Source organism: Protopterus annectens, chromosome 6.part0, assembly GCF_019279795.1.
Source record: "Protopterus annectens isolate FY-2018-M chromosome 6.part0, PAN1.0, whole genome shotgun sequence".
In the NCBI taxonomy this organism is placed as follows: domain Eukaryota; kingdom Metazoa; phylum Chordata; order Ceratodontiformes; family Protopteridae; genus Protopterus; species Protopterus annectens.
In genome coordinates, this window is record NC_056737.1 from 1,250,864,340 (window position 1) to 1,250,886,886 (window position 22,547).

The 22,547-nt window shown below is 37.0% G+C and overlaps 1 protein-coding gene across 8 annotated transcripts in view; it reads right to left on the reverse strand.

Annotated features, from left to right (window-relative positions):
- The window catches only part of ACVR1C (activin A receptor type 1C), a 1,029,031-nt gene that overhangs the window by 527,051 nt on the left and 479,433 nt on the right, over window positions 1-22,547 (reverse strand). The gene's annotated exons all lie outside the window — the stretch shown is intronic.

The window sequence follows — 22,547 nt, forward strand, 5'->3', positions numbered from 1 at the left end:
GTTCACACAGAGGGGTTATGCCCCCACTGAGCTTCAGGACACCCTGAGGGGTGTAATGGAATGTAGGAGCACAGAGGGCAGACCACACTTCTCTGAGGGTGAATGGCCAGTGCGGAGGGTAGGGACTATGGATGGACAAATGAGAATGTCAGTAACTCACTCCAGTAACATCAAGCTTCTACAAAACATTTTTCACAGGAATTCGAATATCCTGTGTGCTGGTGATGCTATTAAAGCTTTAGTAGGCGATACCCCAAAGTTTGTATATGAAAATAAAAAGAACTTGAAAAGGATCATGTGTGGACCTAGGTCACAACATGGCCTGGCAAAGGATCCTGTTAGTGGGGGTAAAGGTGGTACCGTTCCCTGTAAAGCCTGCAATTTCTGTATGTACATAGACTGCAGTGGAGAATTCAAGCATCCTGATGTGGATAGAGTGTTCAAGTTTAAACTCTTTGCAAACTGTAATAGTACAAACATTATGTACTTGGCCCATTGTGTGGCCTGTGCATCATTCTATGTAGGGATGATGACGAGGAGGTTGAGAGATCGCATGCGGGAGTACTACTATGATATAGATAGGAAGGCAGCGACGAATGCCTTAGCTAGACATGTAGGAACCTTTAGTGACAAACATAGGTTCACCTTCATGGCCATTGACGGAGCTGTGGACAACCTCAGGGGGGGGTGATGTGAAACTGAAAGTTGAGATGAAAAAACTTGAATGGATTGTGAGACTTAGGGCCAGTATGGGCAGGGAGCTTAATGACAAAATGAACATCAAGCCCATTCTCCTAGGAAGAGACTTGTTAAAGTGAAACATTAATATACCTTTGGTGTGTTTTAGTTTTTAAAAATGTTGGTTTATGTTTTTAAATGTATTGTTTCCTATATGCTGTTTTATATACTGTTTTTATATGCTGTTTTTATATGCTGTCTTTCATTTGCACATGGAATGACCTGTGACTTTAAATTAAGGTGGGGTCCTAATTAGTGAGTGTAGGATGATATATAAAGGAATTTTATACTTTGTTTCAATGTCTGATGAAGTGGCTTGGTCCACGAAAGCACTCACCATTCTATGTTCGTTGTGGATTAAACTATTTTGCATTCTCTACAGCCGTGGACTGTTGCTTCCTTTACTTTTTATACATTTGGATTATTTTTTGGAAGTGCAGTTTACCAGCATCACCTGTTTTGTATGTCTATATGCATATATATATATATATCTAAATATATATATATATATATATATATATATATATATATATATTCTGTATTTGTAGATATATATATATATATATATATATATTCTGTGTGTGTGTGTGTGTATATATATGTATATATATATATATATATATATATATATATATATATATATTCTGTGTATGTATACATATATATATATATATATATATATATATATATATATATATATAGATATATATATATATGTGTGTGTGTGTATATATATATATATATATATATATATATATATATATATATATATATATATATATATATATATAGGTCTACCTGATTTAACTGAAAGCTTCAAATGCCGACAACGAGAACACCGACACTGGAAGATCGACAACAGAGAAGACCAAAAGTTGAAAATCCCAATGCTGAGAACACCGACATGTTAAGGTAAGTGTGCAGTAGGGACGGACGTTTGGGTCAGGGTGCGGGTAAGGTAAGTGTGTGATAGGGACAGATGTTAGGGTTAGGGTGCGGGTGCAGGTCGGGTAAGTGTGCGATAGTGACAGACTTTAGGTTTAGGGGCAGGTTAAGTGAGTTATGGTTAGGGTGTGAGTAAGGTAAGTGTGCGATAGTGACAGACTTTAGGTTTAGGGGAGGATTAAGTGAGTTAGGGTTAGGGTGCGAGTAAGGTAAGTGTGCAATAGTGATGGATTTTAGGGTTTAGGGTTAGGGGAGGATTAAGTGAGTTAGAGTTAGGGTTCGGGTAAGGGAAGTGTGCGATAGTGACAGACTTAAGGGTTAGGCATGGATTAAGTGAGTTAGGGTTAGGGTGCGGGTAAGGTAAGTGTGCGATAGTGACGGACCTTAGGGTTAGAGTTTGAGTTAAGGTCAGTGCATAGATAGTTGTGTATGTAAGGTTTAGTGTAGGTTTGTAAGGTGTTTGGCGTGCTTGTGTTTTGTGTGTGTTTTTCAGAAAAGGTATTTGTTTTGTTGATTGTTGGGATTGTGGTTTGTCGGGCATGTGAAGTTTCTTGTTTTGGAACTTTCGGTTTTCTGGTGTCGGTTATTTTGCTCTTAGTGTTAGCGTGTCGGCGTTATCAGGTAGATATATATATATGGGTCTACCTGACATGGTCGACAGTTCATATGATCGGCACTCATTTGGTCGACAGTTCATTTGGTCGACAAGCAGATTTGCCCCCTTCCCCAATGTTGTGCAACCCTGGAGTTGATATATATAGTTAGGGGGTGGGGGGGTGGAGCCCCCCACCTAAAATGCTTGTCGATCAAATGAACTGTCGACCAAATGAGCTGTCGACCATATGAACTGTCAACCATGTGAAGTAGACCCATATATATATACGCTATAAAGAAAAATAAGGGGGATAATGCTCTAGCTAAGCATGTTGACAAAAATCCAGGACACTCTTTTGCCTTTATGGGTATTGACCATTTACAAGGGAGCATTAGGGGTGGTCCATTGTCATTGATGTTAGAGTCCCGTGAGCTTGAATGGCAATTATCTTTGAATGCCTTTAAAGCTCCGGGACTCAATGAAAACTGTAATATAAATGCAGTTTTAAAATTACGTAGTTACTTGAGATAGCTTTTTGTTAATTACTCTTGCTTATCTTGATTAATATTTTAATTTTATTTTTTAAATTTCATAATTGAGGTATTTAAAGTTTTTTATGAGTGACTTTTACAACTGTTTTTACTGTCATGTTATTACTTTGAGGATGTAGTTTTGCATTAATACTTGTGGGGAAGGTTTTTGTAACATGGTGTGAGATAATAGGTTAATTGATCATTTAGTGACGTAACTTATATTTCCGGGTGTGTGTGTACTTAAACTCATAGAGTTTTTTACGTTTATCTGAAGAAGCTGCATTGCTTTTTTGTGGCGAAAACGCTTTTTCTTAAAAAAATAAAACTGCGTTCATATTGAAGAATACAGTCTGCTGGCGTTCTCTTTTGGGACTTCCTGTTGTGACTTCTATTTGTTTTTTCACTCGTGTTCTGGTATATATATATATATGTATATATATAAATAAATACTGAATCGAACATAAACATACATATTGTTTAGTAAAATTGAACAAGGTAAGTACGAACTACCTAATACCAATTCCTGTATTTACAATACAGGATACGAGTTGAATGTTAGTATAACATATAATATATAAAATAGTTATGTATATGTAACCAAAATTGTAGATTAATTTACAAAAATGTTTTAAAAAATGTATATTCATGTAAAATAAATGTATATATGTATAAAAATATGTTTAAAAATATGATGCCTAAAAGTGTATATATATATATATATATATATATATATATATATATATATATATATATATATATATATATATATATACATATATAAATATAAATATAAATATATACATACATATAAACATAAATTACCCAAATGTAATAATACATATTTTGATATAAATAGATATGCATATACACATATAATAATAATAAATTTGTACTTACCTTGTTCAATTTTACTAAACAATATGTACGTTTATGTTCGATTCAGTATTTATTTTGTAGGTATTTTCTGCCTTAGGGTGCTGTGAACAGACTTTGACTATATGTATGAGACAATATGTTATGGTTTATGACAATACATCCTAGTAACTACCTGGTTACATCATAGGTTTAATATCATTCGGTCATTTGTTGTCATGACAACTTATTGGCAGACAATGATTGCTGATGCAGTATATAAAGCTGTAATTAATGCTATTAACTGATTCTGATGAAGTCTCGTGGTTAGAGACGAAAGCGCGCGCTAAATCAAAGTTTGAACTGTTTTAAATGTTGTTTTTGTGTTCATCTGCAGTCGGCATTTATTAAATATATTAAATATATGTTTACTTACAATGGAGGGTGTCGTCATTTGGCATCTGCAGGAGGATAAACCTTTATTGTGCTGACCAGCAGACTTTTGTATTTCAGAGAGTATGTTATATCATCTTAGGAAAGGTAAGGAGTGCAGCTTTAGTAAACATATATGTATACATTATCCTTACTACTGCAGTGTGCACAGCTATACCAGCACTGCTTATTTTACTAAAGAAGCCACAATTAATTAGGGCATTTGATATAATGATTTTTTAAGGTTAAAGGATCATGTTTCTGCAAGATGGGATAAGTAATAGTATGGTTAAGTCATCCTGTAAATATTTATTTTATACATTGACATTTGTTTACTGGAAAAGCCCATCTAAGATAATATCCCATTTTCATTAGAAACCTGGAGAGAAAAGCTCCACGTTGGATGGTTTCAGTTAAAGTCTTTACAAAATGTAATACAGAAGAATGACATATTAACTACGTAAAAATTCAGCTCATGCAGTGTGAACCTATACATACATACTGCAAATATCTGGACAGCTATAACAAGCTGAAAAAGAACATTGCCAATAGATAAAGTGCTCACATGTTACATTTCTCAGAGATGACATTAAGGGGGAGTGACCAAGATTGCTGAGACCAGCAACTGACGAAAGCTCTCTGAGTGAAATCTTTTCTCTGACATAAAATATAATCAAAAAAATAAACTTTGTAAATAATTGTTAGCTAATTTTATTCACTAATAGTGAGAGAAAAGATTTACAGCTTCAACCTGCAACAGTTGGGAAGGCCACAAAAGTACTTCACTAAGAGGAGTCTAAGCCTTAAACACATGCACAACATGCAACAATAGCTTTTCTCTATCTCATATCATCTATTAAGAAGTGATCTCTTCTTGACTTACAAAGCCATATTTGACCCTGCCCTGTTAAAAATGTTACACCTAAAGAAATCCCAATCCCTCTGCACCACATGCTCCAAGGACCTCAACCTCATTACCACAATTAACAGAACATGCTGGAGGGACAGGTTAATAACCCAGAGACTGCCCATGCTCTGGAATAGACTTCCCATACATGTCAAGCAGCACACCTATTCTCTGATTGCAGGACTTTTATTTTTTGAAACAATGGGTTTATCCTTTAAGTAAAAGGTTTGTACTGATTGTTAAGCTTCAAAACTAATATAAGTATGTATTTAAATTTTAAGCTACAGTGTTTGTCATGGTAAGGAATATCAAAGGTTAGTTTTACAATTTTACTATATTTACAGTGAAAGACTTAATATATTTCATTTAACTAAACCTATAAATGTATTTCTAAATATTAAACAAATACTTCATATAAGAGAATATCATTAAATTATAAGCACTAGAGTTAGTCATTTTGAGACCATATAAGTTAATAATTTTATTTTATTTGTTTAACTTTGATAAGTATGTGCATTGCTGGGTTAACCGAATGTCAGATCTAAGTAATATGCTAATTAGAAGTGTTAAAGTGCTGGTGATTTTGTTTTCTTTGTTCCTGTGTAACACATTCCTTTCACGGGTCATTTAGGAAGCAATTAACACTTAAAAAAGTGTGAGAACAAAAGATTGTTCCAGTTGTGTGAAAATGCTTGATTATTGCTTGCCTTGCTTCCCGCCAGATCCTTGAGCTGTGTTGAAGAAAATCTAGGTCAAAGTTCATCAGTGATATCTGTGAAAACAGGAAGGAACTTTGTTGTTCTTTTTTTTTCAAGTATGTATGTGAGAAATTCATTCAAAATAAAATCTTTTTTTAAAAATATATATTTTTGCAAGTGAAGAATTGGTAAAATGGAAGCTATAGTAATATATACTGAGCTGTTGCTGACATATAATTTGCTTACATGCTTACATTTTGATGAATAAAACCAGAACCTCCTTTGTGAAACAATGAGCCATTTAATAATTACTGCGTGCTTTTGTCTTAAATAACGTATAACAAGACTTTGTCAGAGTAGTAACATACAACACATTTGGACGTCCTTTAAAAACGCTCCCCCAACCAAAGAAAACCCAAATTCAAGAATACATAAATACATGGGTGATCTACTTTCCGCTAAAACCATGTCTGCTTAGGTACACATGGCTGTGTTCATATGTGCATGGACTACAGTGTGTGGTAGACCTAGGATACTTGGGTCAGGACAAGATACAGGATGAAGCCTGAAGGGGGGAGGAGTAGAGGGTGGGCAAAGTGTGGTGGTGTGGTAGCTACGGAACAGTAACCAGGGAAGGGATGGTGGCTGCGTGTATGCAATGGTGGGGAGGCAGAACTGTGGGTAATGAATGCATGGGTCGCGGATGGGCTGGGTTGGATGGGCCTATACAGGTTGGACTGCCTAGTGGGTGAGGGAGAGGGGAATTAAATATAGAACAAGTAAAACATACAAGAAACAATTTAAATTCGTATTCATATATGGAGATATATATGTACATATACATATATGACTCACACATATACATATACACAGCAATGACTTCAACAAGTGGCTAAGCTTCTGATGTCATTCAAAGGGGATCAAGTATCTGTCTGCCTGGGACGACATGATTGACAAACCACAATGCTTTGCCAGAGATGGTCTGCACCTGTTGCCCCTGAGATTCAGGTTACTGGCTACAGCTCTTAGCACCCCCATAGTGCCCTATGTAGGCAAGGTTCAAAGGACAAAACCACCACTGTAACAGGTACAAGCATGCAAAAACTGAAGGTACTGCTACTCAGTGCTAGACGTCTAAACCTAAAAAGGCACTCTCTTGAAGCACACCTACAAATGGGGAACATAGCTATCAGTACAGTAAATGGGACCTGGTTCAATGCTCCAGAGAGCACACCTGTAATACCAGGCTACAACTCTTATCACACATTTTGGGCACCAAACCAAGACCACAACACTAAAGGTGGAGGGGTGTCCATATTAATCAAGGTTATTCACACTTCCAGCCTAGTTCCCAACACAATGAATCTGAGAATCTCCAGATGCAATTAACACTAGGTAAGACTGCACTCCAAATAGTAGCTTGCTACAGATCCCCCACCATGCCCCAAGATTCTCACTATACCTTTATAAACATACTGGATAATATTAAGATACAACCATACACCATAATACTGGGTGAGTTGAACTACCCTGCCATTAACTGGGAAAACTACTCTGGTACCGACACCTTTAACCAACAGTTCCTGGAATTCATACATTCCATCCCCCTGGATCAAGTGATCCATTGTCCAACCAGGGGCTCCAATATCCTAGACCTGGTCATTACCAACATGGGAGACAGATGCTCCACACCAGTGGTCACCCCCTCATTGGTCAGGTCTGACCATAATGTAATCACCATTGACATCCACATCCCACCCCCACATGCCACTAAGGAAACCTCCATAAGAACCCACTCCAAAGCCAACGTCATGCTACTCAAGTCAGACGTGAAAACTTCATGACACCCATGGAGACAGGAGCTGCCAGTGCAACTGGAGAATCCTACACTAAGGCACTGTATGAGCACATCCACTCATGAATGAATTGTGCCATCACAAATAGAACCAAGACACTGTCCTCCAAAAACAGAAGCCAATCTGATGCTCCACTGCCATAAACAAACTATATAACAGAAGGAAGAAACATTTGAAGAAAAGAGAATAATCCCAAAATGCAAACAGCTCCCTTACCAGCCTCAGTAAGAAGCTGAGATCCCTCAGAATCCCCCAAAGCTTGTTATATACATATAACTGCCATAGAGTCCAAGGACACCCACGAGGCATTCTATAGTTAGGTCTAGAATCTAAATGGCAATGCCCAGAACTGCTCTGAGCTACTACAGAATGGCATTAAATATACTGATTCCAAGGAGTTTGCCAATATAAGGGCAGATTGCTTTAGTGCCACATTCACCCTGCTCTCACCCCCCCAAAAGGGCCCATCTCACTACCAAAAGATTGCCAATTCCAGTAATCATAGCCACACAGGTAGAAACCACACTCTCCATAGCTAGGAATACAGCATCCATGGGACCAGATGACATCCTGGGCTGTGTACTGCATGAACTACAAAATTCACTTGCACCTCACCTGTGTCCTGTTTAATCATAGCCCCACTTCAGAATTTGATCCCACTGAGTGGCAAACAGCTACAGTTATCACACTCCACAAGGGGGGATTCACCTTGGATCCCGGGAACTACCGTCCCCTCAGTCTGATGAGCCTGATCTGCAAGAGCATGGAATGCATTATCATGGAACTTATAAACTAAGACATTGGCAACCAGCAAACACTGGACCCCACCCCGGTTGGACTTGTGAAGGGCCGATCTTGACTCCTGAACCTGACTGACTACCTAAAAATAAAACCATTGCCATAAACAAAGTCACCCATGAAGTCTATTGTTATTACCAAGAATAAAGTTGTCCCTTGCGGGACGACTCAAAAATGAAGGTGTTATCCTTTGCGGTAACCTCATGTCTGCAAAGGTAAGCATGGCTGTGTTCATATGTGCATGGACTACAACATGTGGGAAGACCGAAGATTCTTGGGTCGGGACAATGTACAAGATGTGTCCCGAGGGGATGAGGAGTGGAGGGTGGGCAAAGGCAGGTAACCAGAGAAGGGATGGTGGCTGTGTGTGTGCAACAGGAGGAGAGGCAGAACTTTGGGTAAAGTAAATATGTCTCGAGGAGAGGCTGGGTTGGATGGGCCTGTACTGGACAGCCCGCCTAGTGGGTGGGGGAGAGGGGAATGAGATACAAAAATGTGAAACATATAAGAGGAAAAATATAAATCCCTGTTTAAATAAAACATAATAAAATAAACTTGTAGTGTATTGCAGGGCGGACGTGTTTGGCTGTGGGGGTGTATGCCAATTCGTACGAGACATATATTGTTTGGGGCCTCTCAACCCCATTAATGGTGTATGTGGACATACATGTTTCTGTTAATCTACCATTGTTATCTACAGATATCTGGCCACATATACCTACATAGGCATATATATTTGCTTACATATTTATAACTATGTCCGTATATACATACGGAGATATATATCTGCGTACATGTATGTAACTTGCTGTGAATATGTGGACATATATGTGTTGACATATATATATGTGTAGATGTCGGCATTTGCATGTATATATGTTCAGATAGATGTGTGTGTGTGTGTGTGTGTGTGTGTGTGTGTGTGTGTGTGTGTGTGTGTGTGTATATATATATATATATATATATATATATATATATATGTATACATATATAAAACTACATATACAGATATGTTTTATCTGTTTAGATATTAATATATTTACACACACACACACACACACACACACACACACACACATACATCTAGATGTTGGTATACATTCTCTGTACTGTTGCATGACTGGGCTGGATGTTATGTTTCTGAAAACATCAAATTTGTTTATATCTGATGTGGCGTAGTGGTAGATCACTTTGTGTATGATGTGCATGGTCCTGGGTTTGAGCCTTGCAGAGGCTGTTTATTTTGTTGCTGGGCAGAACACGGGCCATTGGATACAGAGTGATTAAGGCACTTTAAAGCAGTTGTACTAGTGTTTGCATGGAGCTAAGCACTGCTAACTTCCGGTTATAGTATCTTATACACAGTTAGCTTCCACATTGCTTAATCTGTGTAGGCAGTGCTTACCCCCCATGCAAACGCACATAAACACACTTACTAGTGCTTACATATGCTTACTACTGCTTAGTTGTGCTTACACCTGGTTACTAGTGCCTTATTCGTTATGACACTGCTACTTCACATGTGCATTTCCTGCAGTACTCTAGTTCATACATATGTGTTTAGTGGGTTTTGCAACAAAACTATTGGTTATAATGTGCTTTGCCATGTAAAATAGATTGTGCTTCAGTGGGACTCAAACCGGGAATACCTGTTCGTTAGGCAAATGCTATGTCCATTACACTATTGTTGTGCTGCTTCATTTGCATGTATCTTGCTTGTTATCCTCTTCAGCCTTTTCAGCTGCTTTAACCGTAGCTAAGCGTTGGGCACACCCACGCACCTACGGTTAGCTGTACTCAGATTTTTAAACAACATGAATACACGGGTTTCTTCATTTCATTTTAATGTACCTTTGCTGTTGTACACATGGGGAACTGTTGTTGGGGATATGTGGACACCTGTGAGTGATCTTGCTCATTTCTTCCCACTTTCTACTCTTCTACATTGCAGGGGAGTGTTTATTCTGAAACTTCTGCTCTCAGACATGCCCCCAACACTCATGCACGCTCCATTAAGCCTAGGAGCTTGGGCAGCATGCCTTCATTGATATGCATGGTGCTCTGCCGTCCTGCTCCTAAACGGACGCTTCCGTGCAGGACTAAGCTAGTCCTGCATGGAAGATTGGCGAATCCGGGGGAATGTATCATACTTTAGCTATCTTTACAAAACCTTTGGAGTAAATTATCATGTTCACTAGAATTTCCTTTAAATAGTGTGTACTGTATGGTTTTCTATGTAGGGAAACCAACAAGAAAATTAGCTCAGTGAGAGAATACACAAATATTTGCAATCCATTTAATAATAAAGGCAAACAAATATGTTGTATAAAGACTCAACAAATAGCTCTACTTTTAGGAAGGTTTTATTTTTCACTTACACTTTGTAAAGTCAGTCATTTGGGGATGTGGGTTAGATAATCCAGTGAAATAAAATAGCTTTATTTGTAACTTATTTGAATGTTAATCATTGTTGACGTTCTTGAACAAGTTCATACTGGAAGTGCCTTCAAACTGTGTATCTTGATATAATTTATCTGTGATGATTACTTATTGATTCATTAAGTGTTCAATAAGCTAACTGTATTAATATTAAGTATGTATGTCTTGTGTTTGGTCTTTATTGTTTTATGAGAGTAAAAACTTGGTTTTATTAAGTCTGTGTATTTCAGTCCACTATGTAACTTAGCTTTTTGTTTTCCCAGTTTAGTTCTAACAGCAAAGCAGGCAGGTGTTTAGAAGTACACGTGGAGTACTTTTTTTCACATTAACCTAGTGCCCTACAAAGCCATTAGCTACAATGATTTTGAGCAGATTGTGCTAAATTATGCATCATTAGAGAGGGCCAAGTGGCTTGACCTTTGCCCTTGTAAGTTCAAGACAAGTCCATCAGTATTTTTTGCTGATGTTTCTTCTCTGTTGAGCAAGTTCACACAAGTGATGAGTAGTGGAGACATATGTGTCTGTCAATAAAAAAATTACATTGTCTCCACATGTAGCTTACAAAGGTTGGAGAAGAATGTGATTCCATGTATTTTTTTCCAGTTTGTGGTGTGGTACAGTTAAGTAGCGGTAAATGTTTTATCAATTAAAAACAAAGATTTTAGCAAAACCATAACTAAACATGTCAAAATATGCTCAAGTTTCAGAAAGTTTTTTTTTTTTGGACCACATTAGAAATAGCCCATTTAATGGATATACAAATACTTTATGTTAGTCTAAGGAAGTAAATTGGCAATGTTTATTGTTGGCTAATAAACAGCTAAGTCTAAATCACTATATCAATATAAAGTGTTTGTTAAAAGCTCAGATAATTTAATTTAATTACTACATTTTTAAACTATGAAATAATCATAACATTTTTATAATGTTATAGTAAATGTATTTGATGTGCTTTTAAGAAAGTGTATTTTAATAGTATGGAGGACAGCTTGTTAATCATATAACTTTTTGTACTATTTAAGTGAGGCATATTGTAAAGTTTATTGTTCTGTAGTTGAATTAAAAGAATGAAAGTGCTAAGCTATACAAGTTTTCACATGTGGCCTTTCTTCCTTTTGTTTGAATTTTTTTGTTTTTAACTGGTGGTAAATATTTTGCCTCTTTCCATTAAACGAGCAATTATGAGTAAAACAAATGATCAAAATCTGCACAATTGTACATTTTCTGCTAAAATACATAGGCTGTTGAGTTACTTGGATTAAGCAGACACACCAATATGGTGGTGTGGGGGCATTGCTCTTCATGTAAAAAAATACAATTTCAGCAAAGTATTTGAATAGGTGCATTTCTGGATTTTCTTGTACTAAGATTGCATTTGTTGGACTCAATTGCTGAAGTGTTGTAAACTTGCTTTCTATTTGCAAACTATTTGGGGGATGATATACCTGTCTTTCACCTTACTGCTAATTCTCTCTAAGTCAAGTAGCCATTAAACCAGCCAATATATATATATTTTTTTATTTTATTAATCTTATAAAAGAGATAATAATGTAAGAGATCCCCTTGGTACCAGCTAAGGAATTATCAATGGAGGTAAGTCCAGTATAGAATTGCAGGCTACTTGTAAGCCTTCTAATACAGCTAAATAATGTGTTTTGGTTGTCCTTTGAATTAATTACAACCCTAAGTACATTGCATTCCCTAATGTTCAGTTTGAAAGACTTATCATTTTACATTTCTTTTATAATGAAGAAGTGGACATCTTTTATTGATGGCCAGTAGTTTCATGGTTTATTTTTGTTGCTGCATTTATTCATGTGGTATTAACACCATGTAGATTTAATTCTAAATTTTGTATTATACTAATGTCAGACTGGTATGGATTCCTTAATGCATCTATTCAAGAGAGTAAAAATTCAGAAAAATAGGCAGCAGCATCAGTTACAAGGGTTGTTGAGAGTCGTCCTATTTGTGATTATCAGTAAGGTCAGTAGAGGGTAAATAACTGGGTCTGAAGTCATCTTTGAATGTTGAGAACTTACTAGAGAACACAAAGAAGGTTTTCATAGACAGGATCACATTGAGATGGTCAGATCTGAGTTGGAGTGGGGTAACAAGCAGGATGCTTTAATTGGGAGAAGTGTTTGTGAGTATAAGATCAAGAAGAGTACCACCTCTGGTGTGTAAAGCCACACTTTAGTCAAGTGTGTTGGCATTTACACAGTCCTGAAATCTCTGAGTATATTTGCTGTTGGCAGTAAATGTTTGCCAGTTTATGTGCAGATAGTTGAATTCACCAATAGGAAAGCTATTTGGTTCTATTGTTAACTTGTCTAACTGGTCAAGGTATTATGCATGCCCGTGGATGGGGATCTATAATTAGCTATAATATAATTTATTATACTGAGTGGAATTAGGACATCAACCAGTTTCTGGTTTGTGTTATGTGAAATATAGTGAGAAACATAGGCATTAAGAATAAATACAGATATTCCTCCGCAGATACTGGTGGATCTGAATGCATTACAATTGTGTGCATTGGAATGCCAGTTATTCTGTCACTACAGTGGAAATATGTTTCTGTAATTAAACACATGCTGATATATTTAAGATTAAACAAGGCCTCAGCTGCCGATATTCTGTTGTTTAGTCTTTTGGCATTCAGTAGTGCTGCTGCTGCCTTGATGTTATCTAGATTCAACTTTGCTATCCTGGGATGTCCATCAGCTGAACACTGCCTTATAAAGGGTATTATGGAGGAAGCAAAAGTTTTAGCCACTATCCAAAATCCATGGAGTGAAAAGTGCAGACTGTCCCTGGTAAAGCAGATGGGTCTGTTGACCACTTCATCCTTTGAAGGCAAAACAATCAACAGAGGGATATTGTGTGAGTGTGTGTGTGTGTGTGTGTGTGTGTGTGTGTGTGTGTGTGTGTGTGTGTGTTTCTTTTGTCTTTTTCCCAATGAAAACTAGTTTCCTTTGTAACAGTTAAAGTAAACCCAGACCTACTTTCATCAAGACTTCATCATTTTTTATTTGCAGAGGCGCGTGGTTGTTTTTTGGCACGGGTCAACCATGTGGTCACTGGGCCCATGCTGCAGAACATGATCTCTCATCCAAGCAGTTCTTAAGTAGACTTGCAAGCATACATACACACAAATGTTTAATTCAAACCAAGAAAAACTTTGCAGTGTGTAGGGTGTGAAGTTCACGCCTTGAAATGTGTTATGCACGTAGTTCACTAATAAAAACTGAACTATAGAATATGTTCTACAAAATAATAAAATAGAAAAATAATAGGTAGTCCACAGCTGAGTTAAAAATGAAATATCCCTTATTGAAACTCACAAACACACAATCCTAGTTGATTACAATGAAAAGCATTGAAGGCATTCATTATTTATATATAATCAGGTTATTTGGAGCAAGGAAGTGGTTACAGAGGGTGGTTCTGTTAAGAGCAATAAAAGCATTAAACTTATTCTTTTAATCAAGCCTCTCTTCCCCCTTAAAAACATAGTGTAAACTGAGACTATGCTACCTTAGAACTGAAACTAAAAAGCTAGAGAGAAATTAAAATAAATAATATAAGAACGGCTTATTAAGGCTAACCTACTAGTCCAAACTTAATTGGGAAACCAACTCACTAACAAAATGACTAATTAACTAACAAACATATCTACCACTAGACATCTATCATAATAAATATTAATAACTTATAAATGTTTAATTCAGCCACATAACAAAATTTATGTACATTCACTAAAAGATCTAAATGATGTGCTGCTTAGATGTGGGAGGTGGCAAACAATTTTTAAGTGACTAGCTGAAGTGATATCGCATCAGTATGGCAGGTTTACAGTGATAGATTAGCTCAGTGCTGATGTTTTATAAACAAAGACCATCACTGACTGATCTATTTTATAAACAGAGACCATCACTGACTGATCAGTTTTATAAACAGAGACCATCCCTGACTGATCTGTGGACAAAGCCATAAATAAAAGTGGGGTAAAGGCCCAAAAATAGGGATATATTTTAAATAATGCCCTTATAAACTTAGAAAGTTGATAGAATAACATGTTTTACATTAGCATGCATTTTCTGAAGGGTATGAAGTCTGAATCTCAATTGTCTGTCATTATTTTCTAACTTCAGTCTTTAATGATTTGCCACTAATTTGACAGAAAACCCAATTTTATGAATAAACTGACCAAAAATATTAGGCAAAAAATCTGAAAATTCTGCAGATATGATATGAAAACAAGAAGGATGCTTCATGCTCACCAAATGATTTATAAAAATCAGTGCATACCAAGATTATATATTCCCCGTTCCGAAGGAGGGATGGGCCTCCTTGAAATTGATTACATGTATAGATCTGCAATCGTGGGACTCCACACATATCTGCTGACCTCACAAGACCCAAACATAGTGAAAGTTTTGAAACATGATGAGAATAAATCTAAGATGACTTCTGTGCTTAATCTAGCAGAAGCTTATTAGCATCAAAAAGGAAAGGAATCAAACCAGAAGTAATTAAAAACGAGGCAGCAACTAAATGTGCCAAAATCAAAGGAATCAAACCAGAAGTAATTAAAAATCAGGCAGCAACTAAATGTGCCAAAATCAAAGGAATCAAACCAGAAGTAATTAAAAACCAGGCAGCAACTAAATGTGCCAAAATCAAAGGAATCAAACCAGAAGTAATTAAAAATCAGGCAGCAACTAAATGTGCCAAAATCAAAGGAATCAAACCAGAAGTAATTAAAAATCAGGCAGCAACTAAATGTGCCAAAATCAAAACAAGAATATAAGGTGAAGGACCAGATGAGAAGGCAAGAAATGTGGAAAATGCAGAAATACAGTTGAAAATAAAGAATACTTCTGGAATAATCTAATGTTGATTAGGAACGAATGCAGAAATGGCTAAGGAGAGGCAAATTTAAACCAAGAGATGAAAGGTTAATATTGGCAGCCCAAGATAGTGGGCTACATACGTTACACACTTGTTTACAAAGTCCATTGGACATTTGGGAGAAACAGACAAATGTAGCTTTTGTAAAACCAAATTGGAAACAATGACACACTCCTTTGCTGGTTGTGACATACCAATGGCAGAAGGACTATATATACTGAAAGTTATAATGATGTGGCAAGACTGTTGCACTGGGGATTGCCCAAACATTATGGTGTTGAAGTGGCTGAAAAACACTGAAAACATGATCCACAAAGCATCATAAAAAATGATGAAGTCTACATCTCATGAGATCACCCATTACCAACAGTTTAAAAGATAGATGCTAGAAAACCAGATATAATGGTCCATGAAAAGAAGACAAAAGTAGCATTGATCATTGAAATCATCACACCCTGTGACTACAGTGTCTTGGTACAGAGAGACACAAAGTCATAAAATGTCAGGATTTACAGGTAGAAATGAGAGCAATGTGGAATAAAGATACCCAGACAGTTTTAATAGTAGTAGGAGCAACGGATTTTGTAAAAAAAAAAAAGAATCTATAATCATATTTAGATATGTTACCAATAGATATAACTTAGTACATATTGCAGCAGTAATTACTGGGCACATTGCGGGTGCTGCGAAGAACACTTCTGGCTGACATCAAAGATGGGAACAATACTAATTGCATGAACTTTAATCGTACTTTCACTTAGGAATGGGGTCCATTCCCATCATGGTATTAGAAACCCAAAAGTCTTGGAGAAATTAAAACAGGCAGTCTTAATTACTGTGTCAGATAATTCCTTTTTTTCTGAGAAAATAAAATTTTCTATTGGAAGTTCTTCCTTCCATTCTCTTTATGAGTATGGGATTTAAAGATTTTTAGTGTTATTGCACCTGTCTGTGTAAAGAAATATAGCTTTTAACCTACCTATTCTTGTAAGGTGAATTATCAACTCTGTCCCTCTTATTGCTGTGACTCAGCACCTTCTTTTACCTGCCTTTAGTAACGTAAACAGGTCATTCTCTTTGTCACATTTAATAGTGTGAACATGATAACAATAGCGCAATAACATAAAAGAACTTTTCTTTTACCTTTTTCCTTCCTTAAGATCATGATAGAGGAATGGGGACATATACGATTAGGACATTGTTCTGTTTCAATGTTAAATAAAGATGCCATCACTGTAATTAGTAGTCACCTAACACCCTATCAAAATGTGTTTGTAATGACGCCGATCCTCACTTTAGATAATGAAAACCACTGTTCAATTATTTAATTTGGGACTCTTGTTACACAAACAGTTCAGACCATTGTTTATGTGTCTTAGCTCCTTACAATTCTTTAACGAGATTCAGAATAGAGTTACCTAATGAGATGGGGGGGGGCTTTTAATCTTAAAGCAGTTATATTCCACTCCAGGATAATAATCCTTCTCCATTGTTATTCATAAGACCTAAAAGGAAAACTTATCTGAGTTAGAGTTTTCACTATGTGATTCCTTAAACCTTCAGTAATGGAGGCCCATGGGATACATCTGCAAAACCACTTAAGGATAGCAAGTGTTTCAGTTACATGACTTTTGACCTTTTGCTGTTTCAGTCTTTATGGATACATTCAGGCCAATAAAGATAAACCTTATTAGCTGTGGACATGCATGTTTCAGCCTTTTTGAAACACTTGATGGCCTTAACGTGTCATTTGCATGTATCCCATGGACCTCCATTACAGCAGGTTTAAGGAATCACACAGTGAAAACTCTTGCTCAGCTGGGTTTTCTAGCAGTTTGTCTGTGTAACCTTTTTACTGTTTGGTTTGGGCATTATTATTTATTATTTATTAGGAATGCTTCACACTACTTTGCATAGAATTAGATACTCTCTGAAACCATAGTCAGTTAGACTAATTAAAAAGTAACATTTTTGTAAGTCCAGCACCCACAGGACGTGTTAGCAAGCTTACTAAAATGTGACTCTCTAATGCTAAGATGTCCATATTGTCCTTCATTTGGATTATCATTCATAAGTATTTCTGGATCTAAGAAAAGAATTGCACAAGGATTATGGCATAATTTTCTGCATTGGTTTAAATGCACACATAACAGTAACTCACTGATTCAGCAGCAGGTTTTGAATTATGCAAATTCACTAAAAGATAACAATGATCTGCAACATAATTAAGTATGTCAGCAAACAGTTGGATTTGCATCAACCAGTATATCAGGTTTACTGCTCTGCATTATCACAGCAATTCACAAGCTGTCAAGAGTCCAGTCTGTGTTTCTTTCCCTTAACTAACTTCTTTTCCACATCAGAGAATGACTAGGATTCAGAAAGATCCTCTGCACTCTTACGAACTGGCCAACGTGAGTTGGTCAGTTTGTGAGATGCTGATAATCTCTGAATCAGTCATATGGTAAAGCCCCACAGAGAAACACCTCAGTAGCAGCTCATTACCATATATCTGAACTGACCTCTGTGCTCTCAGACCAGACTGCACATTAGTTCTTTCTAGCAACCTATGCATCATACATACATGTGCATATACACACGCGCGCACACACACACACACACACACACACACACACACACACACACACACACACACACAGACTCAGCATCCCCTATCTAACTCATATAGTGTGACCACCTTGGCAGACAGAGGCACAGACACACACACACACACACACACACACACACACACACACACACACACACACACGCACACAGACTCAGCATCCCCTATCTAACTCATATAGTGTAACCACCTTGGCAGACAGAGGCACAGACACACACACACACACACACACACACACACACACACACACACACACACACACACACACACACACACACACACACAGACTCAGCATCCCCTATCTAACTCATATAGTGTGACCACCTTGGCAGACAGAGGTACAGACACACACACACACTCAACATCCCCTGTTTAACCCATATAGTGTGACCACCTTGTCAGACGCAGACACACATAGACAGACAACTCCACTTTACTTACCTGTGCCATTAGTACTCCACTGGGAGGGGGAAGGTAAATTCCATCAAAACACAGTATCCAGCATTTTCTCCCCGAGTAAATTCTTACTCAACCAAACAATTCTCTGAGTCACTAGCAGAATTAATCAAAAACTATAAATATTTCCTGGAAGGGCACATGGCTAATTAGCATTAGTCACTCTCCAGACTGCTGTGTCAGCAGTCTCTGAACTGGAAAGGTTCACAGATATGAGGAAACCTTCCATGATAAGGCATCTGTGTGGCACTAAGCTTTACTGAATTCCAGGGTACAACTATAACTGCATGCTACAATAATTCCTATTACCATGATGCACACAGGGCATTATGACTGAGTGTCTGAACATAACTAGCTTATTCTGTGCTCAAGGGATGGATGTTGATTAATTCTCCTCAAGAGCAAAGCTCGAGAGGTAAATCTTGGCATATACATTGAGAACACATAATAATGGGTATAATCAGGGAATGCTGATTATAAATGTTAATTTTGAATGGAGGTTTGCCTGCTCCATGCACTACTAGTTACAGAAAAAGCATGTGAGAGAACAACGTGCTTTGCTGAATTTCAAAGCCCTTAACAGCCTGTAAAGCACTTTTGCACCATCACAGAAACAGCAGCAGACATGAAGTCCACTCTGAAAAATTAAGAGCTTTAAAGGCTAGTAATCACTTTTTCTGCTACACGTTCAGCATGTAAATGTGAGAGAGTGAAGTTTTAACAGCTTTTAAAAGCTATTTAGCTTCTGCTGCGGTTCTTTTGACAGGGGCATTGTCTTCTGTTTATCATTGTACAAGATCAAACTGTAGCAGTGCTTAGCATGTACTTAACTACTAAATACTCCTAAGCATTGTTATGAATGAGTCTCATGCTAAGGAAGTTGTTATCAAGTTTATCTTTATCCTGATATTGAAGATCAATCTCAGCACTGCATGTACTACTTAATGATTATATCACTCTTAAGCAAGTGCAGCTGACTTTCTTTAATATTACCCATCAGCAATCAACAAGTTTTGTGTTAACATTTCATTCTTTAGCAAGTAAGTCAGTTACAACCAGCACATTTCTTGTGCACATAACATCACCTGCCTTCATGTACCAAGAGATATAGTATACAAGCAGCAATGCCCTCCAATGTATGTATTACAGTGAAATAATAGGCTACCCAGTGGTGTTGTGAGCCCTGATGGCTTACCTACATTTGGACTACTTACCACATTTCAATTTGTGCTTTTCCAATAGTTCAGTTCTGAAAAGTGCAAATAAAAAACATAAAAAAATCTATTTTTGAATGGGGGAGCTTCTGTACAACCTATAGACATGTCTTGCACCCCCCAATTACATATACCTTCTCTATACTCACATTACAGTAAAGAAAAGGACAAAACCCCACAAAAGTGGCTGATCTCACAGACTAACACCCTGGAGTTAAATGAACCATGACATTTATCTTCCAATCTAAAGAATAACAAGACACATCAATGAAGGGCGAGTATCCTGAGAACTGATGCAGGGCCTTTCCACCCACAGAAGGTCTGTTATTTCAATATAATACCCACCCTGGGAGCATTATTACACTTAGACAATGGGATCTCTGTTAACTTGTTTAGATTTGTTTTATTATTAGAATATTTTCCATGTAAAAAAAGTTTCTCCTAATATTCAGTAATTGGTAAAGATTTATGTGGTTGTTGTTTAAGGAAAGTATTTATATATTTTACATCCAAAATATAGTAGATATAATAGATATATAGCAATTGAATAGATAGTTTATAAAAGATAATGCTTTTCACTGCCTACATACCACCTAAAGTTTATTACTGGGATTAATAACATTTTCTTTTCAGAAGAAAAATTACACGATACATTTAATAAATTGTATCCTGCCATCTCAGCTCTTGCAGATCTGGAGTACCAAATTCATAAAACTACTATCCTACAATTTCTGGAAAGATATAGTAAGGTGTAACTGATGTATTTATTTATAATTTGCTCCACATAAATTAAATGATATAACAGAGTTCTGATGACCATTATTTTATGCCATGCTATTTCCTCCACTAGATTAAAAATCAATAAATAAAATAGAAAAGAGGCATAACACTGAGCCAGACATGCACCAAATTGTTATGGCATAATGCACTCTTGTGTGGTTGAAGATACATCTATGGCTCTTTCACTATATAGGTTCATAGGTGTATACAAGGCTAACAACCACTTGTGCCTTTATAAGCCCTAACCAAGTATCCCAATTGTATCTTGCAGTTTATATGCCTTAGAAGTTATTTTAAGGCGTATATATAAGTTAGGGCATGATTTACAGCCTGCCTCTGTCTATTAGAGACATAGATGGCAGACCTGGCATGCAGTTCTGATTTTCCATCCACTGGCCAGGTTTGACATGAATAGGATTAGGGAAAGAGCTCTGCTTTATTTAGATGGTCAGCCTTTCCCAGAGATGGGGAATTCTCTGGTACACATATATAAGACTATGTTACCTCATAAGTCCTTAAACATGGAATATGGTATAGCAAGGAGAAGCAGATGCACCTGTGGGCACTTCTGCTACCTCCCTCCTACCAGCAAGCTGCATCTAGCTTTTGTTCAACTTCTTGGTCTGCATATACAGAGTAGGAAGGGGTCATGCCCCTGGCAACAGGCAGTATATCTTACATTGGGTGGAGAAAGAGAAGATACTGCACAATAACCATTATGCATAGACAGAGTAGGAAGGGGTCATGTCCCTGGCAACAGGCAGTATATCTTACATTGGGTGGAGAGAGAGAAGATACTGCACAGTAACCATTATGCATAGACAGAGTAGGAAGGGGTCATGTCCCTGACTACAGGCAGTATATCTTGCAAAAGGTGGAGAGAGAGAGGATAATGCACAGTAACCATTATGCAGTACTTCATTGTGAGGAAGGAGGTAATCTTAGACACTGTGTTGCTGCTTAAGCGATTGGGTAAGCTTTAAAAAATGACCAGCTTCTTGTATTTTTGAGATGAAGCAGGTTGACCACAAAAAATTATCTAGTGCCTTTTTATCACTATCACACACACACACAGACACACACACACACACACACACACACACACACACACACACACACACACACACACACACACACACACACACATTGTATAGGCAGCAAGATCCATGCAATAAGGTTTGAGGCAGATGTAAATGGCCTAGAAGAGAAAATGTGCACTGCATGTATTCTTCATAAATCTTATCCTAGGCGGCTGTCCTGTTTTCTTTTTAATGTTTTTTCATAATATCTTGGAAACAATGTTGCAAAATATTTTAAACCAGCTCTTAATTAAATATCAGTTTGATTTTAATATAAAATTTCCCAGTAATCAGTAAATGGTAAAGCAGAATACATTTACACTGTCAGGGAAGGCATAAACTGGCTATTATCCTAAAATTGAATAATCATTAGAAAAACATTTTTGCAATCACTTGAAAATGGGCAAAATAAGTTAAAGATGACAGACTTGGTTTTCATATCTGGTCTTTCACAACAAGGGGCATACACAAAACTGTCGGATATAAATTCAGCTTTTTACCAAGTCTAGGAAAATAACAGATTTAAAAGGCTACCTACGATGCTCACAGTTGCAGGGCAGAAAGATATCTCTTAGGCAAGCTAATAAACAAAATAAAATAATTTAGGAACCTGCATCTATTTTACTAAAATGAGCATAGCTTCCAGCACTCCTATAAAAACAGCTGTCATTTGTTTGTGTGT